Below are 12,432 nucleotides of genomic sequence, written 5' to 3'. Positions count from 1 at the left end.
CGGCGGTCTAGCTTTGTGTGATTAGGAGCACCCAGTGTAAGGGCCCTTGACGAGTCGAGCTGATGTCCGTGGCTGACGTTACAGTGGCGGATCCAGAAAATCCATTGGGGGTAGGGGTGGGGGCAGTGACATGAGGCAGAATGCCAAGGGATCTTTCGGGGACGTTTGGGGGGATAGTAAAAAATTAAAAAGTTAATATATAATAAATTATAACTGTTATAGTCTGGCTAACTGTGTGTCGTAGCCTGGTACTTTTATTTAGTGTTTTTATGGACCAGAGTAACTTGCCTATTCCAAAATCATATAATATGTGTAGGGAGTATGAACAATTAATGTGGGTTTTTGTTTGTACGCTAATGATAAGCTACCTAGTTATGGTGTAATAGAGTACGTGTAACATGGACATCAGGACAGTTCGTTATCGATAATTATTAATTGATTCTAGTGGTTAGTCAGCCAAGTCAGGTGCAGTACGATTAATGTTTATCTCATATCAAATAAGGGGGCAGGACGTAGCCCAGTGGCAAAGCGCCCGCCAGATACCACAGACATGATAGCACATACCACGGCCTTTTATATACCAGTCGTGGTGTTCTGGCTGTGACGAGAAATAGCCCAATGAGCCCACCGACGGGAATCGATCCCAGACCGACCGCGCATCGAGCGAGCGCTGTACGACTGGGCTACGTCCCGCTCCTTGTATTTAGGAGTCACATATATTACTACTGTCCGGGGCTGACGTTACAGTGGCGGATCCAGAAAATCCATTGGGTGGAGGGGGCAATGACATGAGGCAGAATGCCAAGGGATCTTTGGGGGAGGTTTGGTGAGGATAGTACAAAAATGAAAATTAATATATAATAAAATTATACCTTTCGCAAAAGTTAAGGGGCGGGCCCCTGCGACCCCGTCCCTAGATCCGCCTCTGCGTTATTAATGTCCGGCAGGGTATGTGGTAGGTGTTGTTGTGTTTTGTAATAGACTGGCACACAGTGTTTCGTAGCCTGGCACTTTCATTTAGTGTGCTTATGGACCAGAGTAACTTGCCTATCCAAACAATATATATGTGTAGGGAGTATGAACAATTAATGTGGGGTTTTTTACACCACAGATAACCTACCGGTACCTAATTATCCGTAATGGAGTAAAGTATATACCCCGCCTTTTACCCCAACCGCCGACGGGTTGTAACTCAAACATATTAATAGTATTATATTTTGATGTAGGTGTCATACGTGTAACATGGACATCAGGATAGTTCGTGATCGATACTTATTAATTGATTCATGTAGTTAGTCAGCCAAGTCAGGTAGAGTTCATGCAACGTTTATCTCACACAAAAATTAATATAAATATGTTATCCAATTGTTTTTGTGTGTGTGTTATATATCTGGATATGAAAATATCAATACTTAGTCATTACTATTTAAATGTTTACTTGTTTCATAAAATAATCGGTAGCTTGGCGAGTTAGAAGCAGTAAAGTAATTTCTGTTTGTTATTGTGGTTGGTCGCCCGTAACACAAAAGTGGATGGTTAATAAATCAATGTGCTGTCGTTAAACAAAGCAGACGTTGCGTAACATTTAATCGAGTGAGTGGTATAGTTTCTATATTGACATCTTTCTTCTGTTTTTTCCAGTGATGCATGTACGTCTTTCTTTGACACCAATCCTGCGTTCACTATTTATCGATGTCCTGATCTCTGTAATTAATAATCAATACAGTTTGAAAGAAAACTTTGAAATTTTTTGAAAACTTGATCACACGAGTTTCGATCGCAATGTATTAAAACATAAGCCAACCCTTTTCATTCTACAATTTATTTTGGAAATAGCTTTAAATTTGACACCCACTATACAACGACAATGGTTTTACGTGGGTTCCCAAAAATGTTTTGATTGGTCAAATCATGCGGTGGACATTTTGGAATTCACTGAAATCTAACCTGGCATTGTAGGGGAATGGAGGAGCGAAATTTAGCTCAGTCGGTTGAGTATTCACCTGATTAGCTTGAGTCGCAGAATCGAACCACCTCGAAACATCCGTTTAACTGCGTGGGGTTATCTCTTTCCAACCAGTGCACCACAACTGGTCAAACGATGTGGTATGTGCTGTCATGTCTGTGTAAAAGTGTATCTAAAAAATCCCGTGCTGCTAATGGCACAAATGTGGTGGTTTTCGCTGATGACGGCGAGTCAGAATTACAAAATGTTTGACATCCATAGCAGATGATTAATAAATCAATGTGCTCTAACCCTTTTGAAAAAGCCCCAAACAACAACAACAAGTATTTCTTTTGCGAGGTGTTTAGAAATGTTTTTTGGGGTTTGTTTTATGTAGCCCAGACGATCGCTTGATGCCTGGTCGGTTTGAGATCGATCCCCGTCAGCCACTGGGTTATTTCTCGTTCCAGCCAGTGATCGAGAACTGATGTAAAAAAGGCCGTGGTTTGTATTACCCTGTCTGTGTGATGGTGAATATAAAAGATCCCTTTCTGCTATTCTAAAAAAGTAGCCCATGAAGTGGCGACAGCGGGTTTCCTCTCTCAATATCTATGTGGTCCTTAACCATATGTCCGACGCCATATAACCGTAAATAAAATGGGTTGAGTGTATCGTTAAATAAAACATCTTCTTCCTTCGTCTGATCCACGCATTGTTCGATTTAACAAAGTTTGAGATAATTTTCAGGCATACATTGTCAGGATGTTTGAATGTTTTCGAATTTTCAATAACCGGGAGGAGTGGTAGTATTTATAGCCGCTGTGTATATGTCGATTTATACGCTGTATGTTACACTTGCAGCCACATATCGGTGTTCGAGTTAACAAAGTTTCAGATAATTTTGAGGCATACATTCTCAGGATCACCAGCAGGGACCGTTTCTTTGGGTTGTTGTTCTTTTGGAGGAGGATGATGACAACTAGTTTAACGTGCCCATATACCACTAGGGTTTCGAACACGCCTATCCCGAGTCCGACCTCCGATAAGTTTAACGTGCCCATATACCACTAGGGTTTCAAACACGCCCATCCCGAGTCCGACCTCCGATAAGATCGGTGGCCTGATAACTAGTTTAACGTGCCCATATACCACTAGGGTTTCGAACACGCCTATCCCGAGTCCAACCTCCGATAAGATCGGTGGCCTGATAACTAGTTTAACGTGCCCATTTACCACTAGGGTTTCGAACACGGCTATCCCGAGTCCGACCTCCGATAAGTTTAACGTGCCCATATACCACTAGGGTTTCAAACACGCCCATCCTGAGTCCGACCTCCGATAAGTTTAACGTGCCCATATACCACTAGGGTTTCAAACACGCCCATCCCGAGTCCGACCTCCGATAAGATCGGTGGTCTGACTCGGGATGGAGGGGGTGGGGGGGGAGATAGAGTTGAAAATGGGCAGAATTTTGAAAATAGCAATTAGTAAAAAACTTAATAGAATAAATTTAAAAGAAAGAGAAAAAGTTACAAGCCAAAAATAAAAAGAATTGACTGCTCGGCCAAATATTTATATAATTTGGAGCATTTTAGGACAGTCCAAAATTAAATAAGAGAACGAAGAGAGGATCGGACTATTTAATAATATTTTTAAAAAGAAGTAATTTCGACATAAAATTTTGAACGCAGATCTAAAAGTTTAAAGTCTGATCTATATGTCCACGTGAGTGGCCTCATTAAGGCCGTTTGGGCCCACAGCTTATAGGGACGAAATGGGTTGAATGGCGTCAAGAAAACCACTAGATTGACAGTCAATAGACGTTGAAGGTGTCGTGCTGTGCTGAAATACAGATATTGAGAAACCGGATCCGTCTGAACGAGAAAGAGAATCAGACTAGGGTATAGTCCAGTCGTCATGGGTTGGTATAGTGGTGCGGACGGGCCCGACTCCGGAGAATACGAGATGGTATCACAATAAAACAAAGTAAAGTCTAGAAAAGAGTAGTAGGGGTCGACCCTGCTTCCTATTTCTTCTTAGAGTGGGGCGGTCAATCTGCCAGTGCTGCTAGGACAAGCTCGGACATGTAGAGACTAAACGCGAACTACCGTGGCGTTCTGCAGAATGGCCGTCATACGAGTCGCGAAAAAAGAACCAAGTCAACATAGTCAGACGGAGAAATGACGTGGAGGCAAGTAATCTCTCTAAAAAAGAATCCAACTTGGTGGTGCAGGCTGTCGAAACGAGAAGTGTTCCAGCGTTCAATCAGTTCCAATACGGCAAAAAGTGCCCTTTGGGAAAATTTTCAAATGAAACAAAAGAAAAGACACAGGCGAAATCCAGGAGGGGTTGGCAGTTTGCAAAAGGTGTAAGATGGACGTTCGCTTTAGTGGTGGAACTACAAATCGTAGCACACACCTGAGTCGTCATCACAAAATTATTGCACAAAGTGGTAAATCTTCGACTACTTCATCTACACAGGAGAAAGTACCAATGCTCACACAAACCCTACCGAAAAAATTTCTTTTACAGAATAGATTCATATTTAAAGATCTCCGACCTTTCAGCATCGTGTCAAACGAAGGTTTCAAAGATATGATTGAACAACTTGATCCCAAGTACGAGTTACCATCACGCACTTATTTCACTGAAACTGTCGTACCTAACATGTACCAGGAATGTCGCGCTTATGTTATTTCTAGTCTCAAGAATGTCTCAGTAGCACTCACGACTGATGGATGGACAATTAGAGCAACCCAGTCTTATGATACTATAACAACTTCTCACATCACCAAAGACTGGAACCTTAACTCATTCGTTCTTGAAACAAGAGAATTACCAGAGAGCCATATAGGTGTAAATATCACCCAAGTTTTAACTGACGCAATTTCTAAATGGGGCCTTAACAAGAACCCTCCTTTGGTCACAGATAATGCGGCAAATATGGACGTTGCAGCGAGAGAGGCATGTTGTATTCCTCATATTGGATGCTACGCCCATAAACTCAACTTGGCAGCGCAAAAGGGCCTTAAGATGAATGCTGTGTCATGAATTAGTGCTCGTGCACGGCGCGTCGTATCCTTTTTTCACCGTAGTACGACTACTGCAGCTTTGCTAAAAGAGAAAACTAAACAGCTAGGACTTTAAAATGTTAAGTAACTGCAAGATGTACCTACACGGTGGAATTCTGCGTGTGGTATGCTGGAGAGGTTTCTGGAACTGCAGCCCACAATCTATGCTGTACTAGTGGCTAAAGAAATTCGTAGCAATGTGAATGACATATCAACATTATCTGAGGCAGATATCACGATAGCAGAGGACATTGCGGCGTGCCTTCTTCCACTGAAAGCAATTACAACTGTATTATGCACAGAGAAGATGCCTACTGTATCTATCATTCTTCCACTCGAGAAAAAATTGTTGGCAAGTGTTCTGGTTTCTAAAGAGATGGATTCTGATCTTATTAAACAGATGAAGAATCTGATCTGGATAGCAGGTAAGAATGTTTTAATGAATATAATCTTGGAGTGCATTGCATAATCATAATATGCAACTGTAAGCGTTCCTGTGCCAATTATTGCTCTATGACTAGAATATCAAAAGCTGTGGTATGTTCTGTCCTGTCTGTTGGAAAATGAAAATAAAATATATTTTCCTGCAAATTAAATATATACTACGTTCCTCTAATACTATTATTATTATATGTCACAATTACCAAATGTTTGACAGCCAATAGTCGATGATTAACAAATCAATACATTCTAGTTGTGCCATTAAACAAAACAAACTTTTAACTGAATTTTTACTTGAAATTTGTTAACATCAAACGATAAATGCTCGTTAATTGAGCTGAATACTATATTGACATTTTTTTTACTGAATTACTGAATTTGTGTGTTTCTCCGAATGTTGAAAACTCTGTACACTACGTAGCCTACCAAAGGGGATGGGGGGGGGGGGGGATACACCAATACACCCACTGATGTTCCTTTGAAAAATAATACTTTCAGGTATGCCAATAAGCAGGAGTTTCTGCAGGAGTGTACTGTTTTGGATACTCGCTTTAAAGCATCCTGTTCACTACAGAGCAGCAACATGAGGTGTATGACAGACTTGCTACCGAAGCAGCTAGTTTGAACCCCAACAGTTACTGACCTACCGGCGTTACCAGACTTGCCAAATGTTGAATCATTGAATCTTTCATTTAATTACCTTTTTTCAAAGATGTTCTTTTGTTTGTACGTATAAAGGGACGAAACGTTATGACATGCGTAGACACTTGAACAATTGACAGATTAGAGTTAATAATGGATACTTTTAAGTATTTTAATGTTACCCTGTACCCACAAAATAATTACTGGTTTAAAATTACTATTTAACAAATAAAAACAAGGCATATGAAAATATTTGTTTTAATTAAAACAATTCAAAATTCAAATTAGAAATAATTACAGAATTTTATATATTTAAAGAGATCAAGTAATTAAAACTATACTTTCATTATCATACAGTAGCAATATGAAACGCATGTGGGCCAACTGTAAAATTATATATATTTATGGAATATGACAAATATATTATATGCTAAAATTACCAAATGTTTGACACCCAATAGTTGGTTGTTAATAAATCAATGTGCTTTCGTTAAACTAAACAGACTTTTCGTAACATCGATTAGAGCGAGAGGTATTGCTTTTATATTGCTATGAGTCTTTTCTTTCTTCCAGAAATACATATCCGTCCTTCTTTGAAACTATTCCAGCGTTCATTATTTATCGATTTCCTGGTATCTTTAATTAATAATAAATATAGTTTGAAAGAAATATTTGCAATGTTGTTGTTTTTTGTGTGTTTTTTTTGTGGGTTTTTTTTTTTTTTTGGGGGGGGGGGGGGGGGGGTTAAAAATTGATCACACGTGCCCATGCCTCGATCTCAAAGTATTTTGCACTTCGTACTTTGGCCGTAAAGCACTCGGTCACAAAGCTATCCTTTTTCATTCTACTGTTGTTTTTTTAGGAAATCGCTTGAGAAGACATTATTTGAATTTGTCAGCTAATACACAACAACAATGGTTCTACTTGTGTTCTCAAAGACATCCGATTGGTCAAAGCATGCGTTGAACATTTTGGATGTCTCTTTTGTCCATTTAATTTAAAATGTTTTCTTCTAAATATCTAATTTGGCATTGTATGGGGGTATATGGGGGGGTGTTGGGGGGGGGGGTGTATTTAGCTCAGTGAGTTCAGCGCTTGAGGTGATTGCGTCGCAGTATTGAATATCAATTCAGTTTCATATTTTATTAACGTCTCACCTTTTAAAATATATATAATACATGTAATACATAATGTTTTAAAAGCTATTCTGCACAGAGTTAGGAGAGACGTCCTTACTGCTAATGTAAGACAGGTAACGAATTTCCTCTGATGACTACGAGCCAGAATTAACAACTGTTTCACATTTATAGCCGATGATTAATTAACCAATGTCTTCTAGGTCGTTTTTTAAATTGTAGTGGGGTTTTTTAATGTTGTTTTTATGTAGCCCATGCAGTGGTAAAGCGTTCACCTGATGTGTTGTAGGTATGAATGAATGAATGAATGAATGAATGTTTAACGACACCCCAGCATAAAAATACACGTCGGCTATTGGGTGCCACAAATGGTAAGTATATAAACATATAGTTTATATATATATATATATTTATGTAAAACCACAGTGTAAGGAGTTGTGGGTGAAAAGTATAATACAATACATAAAATCAAGGTAAGTACATTTTAAAACTTTGTATAGAAGTCAAAGTGTTTATAAATTTACAATTAATTCTGGATGGAATTTAAAAGGTTTTAAAACATTTCTGTTGCCAAATATATCATTTCTCGTCGGCTTGAGATGATCACACTCCACCAAAATGTGGCGCACAGTCAGTGCACACTGACAATGTTCACACTGAGGGGGAGGGTCCTTCTTTAACATAAATGATTGCGTCATATATGCATGACCGATGCGGGCACGACACAAGACTACTTCATCCTTCCTGCATCGTCTGTAGGATGACTGCCACTCCGAAGCTTGTTCGCAACCGCACCGTCCCAATCGTCTTGCAAAGTCGAAAAAATATATTGGTTAATATGAAATTTAATATCACTGATGGGGACACCAACCTGGACACGGCGCAAGTTCAAAGCAGACTCGGCAGCAACATCTGCCTTTTCGTTACCCTTAATGCCAACATGGCTGGGTACCCAACACAATATAACATCTTTAATGGCAATTGATAAAACGACATACTTTTGTATCACCATCCCAACTAAGGGATGCTCCAGTTCCATGTACTGTAAAGCTTGGAGACACGAAAGTGAGTCTGTAAAAATAACATATTTGGATGCACATGAATCCTTAAAGGGACATTCCTGAGTGTTCTGCATTGTAAGATGTTTCCGACTAATAAAATATTTCTACGGTTAAAGTTACAATTAAATATATTTTCTTGTTTAGAATATCAGTGTCTGTATACTCAATGTGTTTTTGGTCGTCTTAATATTTGTAACTAGCCCAAACTGGATTTTGTCTTCAAATAATTTCGTACGTATGAAAATGTAGGGTTTTTTTTTGGTTTGTTTTTTATTTTTTTTATTTTTTTTATTTTTTTTTATTTTTTTATTTTGTTTTGGGCTGGGGGGGGGTTAGGAAATAAAATTAAATCTAATCTAATACAAATATACACGATTAATATAGAGCCATTCATATTCTATGCAGTAAAATACATTTAATATGTAATTACAATGGTTAAAAAGTCTCTTTTCGTCGATAACATCTTAAATATTGCAGCAAACTCAGGAATGTCTCTTTAATCTGTTCCACGGATTTAATGATTGCTCAAATTTCAGCAGTAAAGATTGATGCTGAATCGGGCAATCTCATGGAAATTATTGCGTCTGATGGAAAAACTGTAGCACAAGCCACATAATTCCCATCCCGTGATCCGTCTGTGTAAACAGGAATTTAATCACAATACCTCCTTGGATTTCCATGAAATGTTGTTTATAAATAACTGCATCTATGCGATCTTTCTTTAGATGCACAAGATCGAATACAATTTTTGCTGGTTTGATACACCAAGGTCGTAAAATGAAATATGAAGGCGTTTCCAAAATGTCAGTTAACTCAATGTTGGAAACTGATAAAAACTGATTAATGCGAATACCAAATATTCGAATTGCGTTCGGTTTCGAATCAAATAAAACTTCATATATTTGTTATCAAACACCGTTTTGTATACAGGATGTTTTGGCATTGATTTAATCTTTGTAGCATACTGCAGAGAAAGTGTTGCACGTCTAGTACCCAAACTAGGTTCGTGTGCATCGACGTACAAGCTCTCCAAGGAGGATGTGCAGTAGGTCTGCGATCGATTCCCGTCGGTGGTCTCATTTGACTATTTCTCGTCCCAACAAGTGCGTGTTGTAAGTGCTATCATGTCTGTTGGCTTGTGCATAAGAAATAACAAATGTCTTGCTATTAATGGAAAAAAATGTAGCGGTTTTCCTCTCTAAGACTACCAAGATTACCAAATATTTGACATCTAGTAGCCGATAATTAATAAATCAATCTGCTTTAGTTGTGTGAACAAAAAAAAAAGAGAAGAAAAACAAGTAAAGAAAAACAAAAAGAAGCTGAAAAAACACCAACATAAAAAACGTAGAACATTACAATAAACCCAGAACACGAAACAAGGCACCGTCTTCCCCCACTCCACCCACCACGTGTACTAACAGTGAATATATGTAACTAATGACGTAATTAATGACGCCCTTTGACATACATCATGTAAATAACCACATGTCAAACCCTTCAGCATTATAAGTGAATATCGTTCTACCTAAATTAAATGGCGTGCCTAAGGTTACGGGTCGTTTCGTACCATATCCGGTCCATCCAGTGCTGAAGACAGTGGGCGTGCGGGAGCGGACAGGCGATCGATGTGGGGACTGGATTTATTTCACCCATTGCTTTTTGGTTTGGAAAGCATAGCCCACTTATGTATATCGAATAGAATATATGGGACAAGAACAATATGAAGACATTTGCATGAACTTGAATTGACTGTGGTTCTGGGCACTCCACTGTTCGTGGAAAGAGGCCCACTGTTGCTATTTCATACAGCATATGTTGCAGGGTTGAAAATTAACATGAACACCAAGGTCGTCAGCAGGGCCAGTTGAAGAAAAATCTTACTGGCCCTTCTCAAATTCAACTAGCCCTCCAATTATCACATGGAAATTTAACTGCACAGCTACAATTAAAACTTTCTTGTTCTCTTGTTCAATAATAACTGTATGCTTTAAATTGACGTTTAACTTCATAATGAATAAAGTAAAAAATTCATATAAAATATGTCATAAAGTTTTAAACCAATATCAACTAAAAAACACACGTGAAAACGATATCCAGGGTAAAAAAAACATGTTTCTTAACGAAGTGCCATTAAATTAAACATATTAAATCTAATTTTCAATAGAGGGTAAAAGATAATGCAGCAGAAACAGACTAAATGCAGAACTGCGCGTGCGTTAGTAAACTAGTCTGAGAGTGGCGTGAGGAGAAATTCCCAGCAAATGATTTCTTCGGAAGTGGCTGTTATCCTAGATAGAGATCTGTGGAATCATCCACTCTTTTACCAAATGCCCATTCGACTATGCTTTGTGCCGAGATACGGCCCTGATCATGTATAACGGTTGTGTCATTCAGATTACGTTGGATGTTGCATCAATTGCCTTAAAACTGGTATCACGAAAAAGAGTTAACCTATGCAATTTGATGCTAATTTGTAAAGAATGTTTGTTTTAATTTACACTACACTTTCCCCCCAATACAATGTCATTTGAGACGGTATGAGTTTAAAACTTAATAAATTAATATGTTTTTATTTGAATTGTTGTATCGTTATTAATTATGTTGGCGCTGTCAATAGAGCATGTTGTATGTCGTCTGCTGCCAGATCTGTAGTTCACGCCATCATAGATGCGGTGTGTTTTGTCACATTCGTTTCAGTATCAGTGCTTCTTTTTTAACTAGTACCATACTCGCCAGACACTAAAACCGATGGTCGCCCAACGGGGAGTCATGTAAGAGGGGTGCTAAAATTACTATCCTTGCACTAGTCTCTGAAGTGATGGTTAGCGAGAGTCATAGCTCGCCTTAAATGGCTAGTTCTGTTTTAAATAGAACAAAATAGTTCTCAAACAGGTCGCACTTGAAAGAACATATGTTGGTCACCACTGGTATTACGAATACAAACAAATACGACTATGTTTATTAGGATTGCCCTCAGTTCACAGCGTGTTCCACTCATAAATACAGTACACTACATATACATAAATGCACATATAGTTAATTAGCATTAATGTTAAAAGTGAAGATAAAATTAAAATAAGAAATGTCAAATTAAGTGCATTGTATGTATACTATTGTGTCTGGCTATTTTACCCCTAGTTATAAACATGCTTTAGCTAGTACAGTCGTGTATATCTAAACAACGTAGCATCAATAAACAGTTGGATGATAATCTTTTGTGTATGGTTATTTTAATGAGTATGTCTTTCTGAAAAGACACATGTTCTTTCACCATGGATTTCGATCTCTTAAATGTGTGGTTTGCACAAACTATTTTCAACTAAATTCCCACTTGAAACAACATGTGCTAGTTCACACTGGTGTTAAACAGTTTTAGTTGTCTCGTGTGTGAAACATCTTACTCATACAAGTCGCAATTGAAATAGTATATGTTGTTTCACCGTGGTGTTAAACCTTTCAATAGACCTCGACGTGAAGAACACTGTCTGTTTGTCTCTGTCTGTCGCACACACACCCCTCCCCCTCTCTATCTCCCTATCTCCCTCTCTCTCTCTCTCTCTCTCTCTCTCTCTCTCTCTCTCTCTCTCTCTCTCTCTCTCTCTCTCTCTCTCTCTCTCTCTCTCTCTCTCCACATTTATTAAATATTTAAATAATGCATTACGGATGTGAATAAAGCCTATGCCTACTCCTCTCTAAACCAACCCCCAACTATCATCTTCTCAGTACATTTTGTGTCCACATTTATCAGGTTAATTTCACGAGTTACTTAACACACTGAATAGTAACATAAACTTTACTATGGAAACAGACGCAAAGAAAATTCCTTTTCTAGACACTTTAGTAATCAAATGTGGACGCATAATAGAAACTGATATATTTTACAAAGCAACTGATAGCAAACAGTACCTTTCTTTCTCACCCTGTCATCCGAATCATACGAGAAGAAGTATACCATATAACCTAGCACGGCGTATCTGTATCATTGTGTCAAATATACAAAGACGTGACCAACGTCTCCGGGAACTCAACATGTATCTTAAAACGCGAGATTATCCAAAACAGCTAATATCAGATAGTATCGAAAAGGCGGTAGTAATAGATAGAAAATATCTTTTAAAACCAAAACAAATCGT

Source organism: Gigantopelta aegis, chromosome 5 (genome assembly GCF_016097555.1).
Source record: "Gigantopelta aegis isolate Gae_Host chromosome 5, Gae_host_genome, whole genome shotgun sequence".
In the NCBI taxonomy this organism is placed as follows: Eukaryota; Metazoa; Mollusca; class Gastropoda; order Neomphalida; family Peltospiridae; genus Gigantopelta; species Gigantopelta aegis.
The sequence above is the reverse complement of the archived record's forward strand: the minus strand, read 5'-3'. Positions refer to the sequence as shown.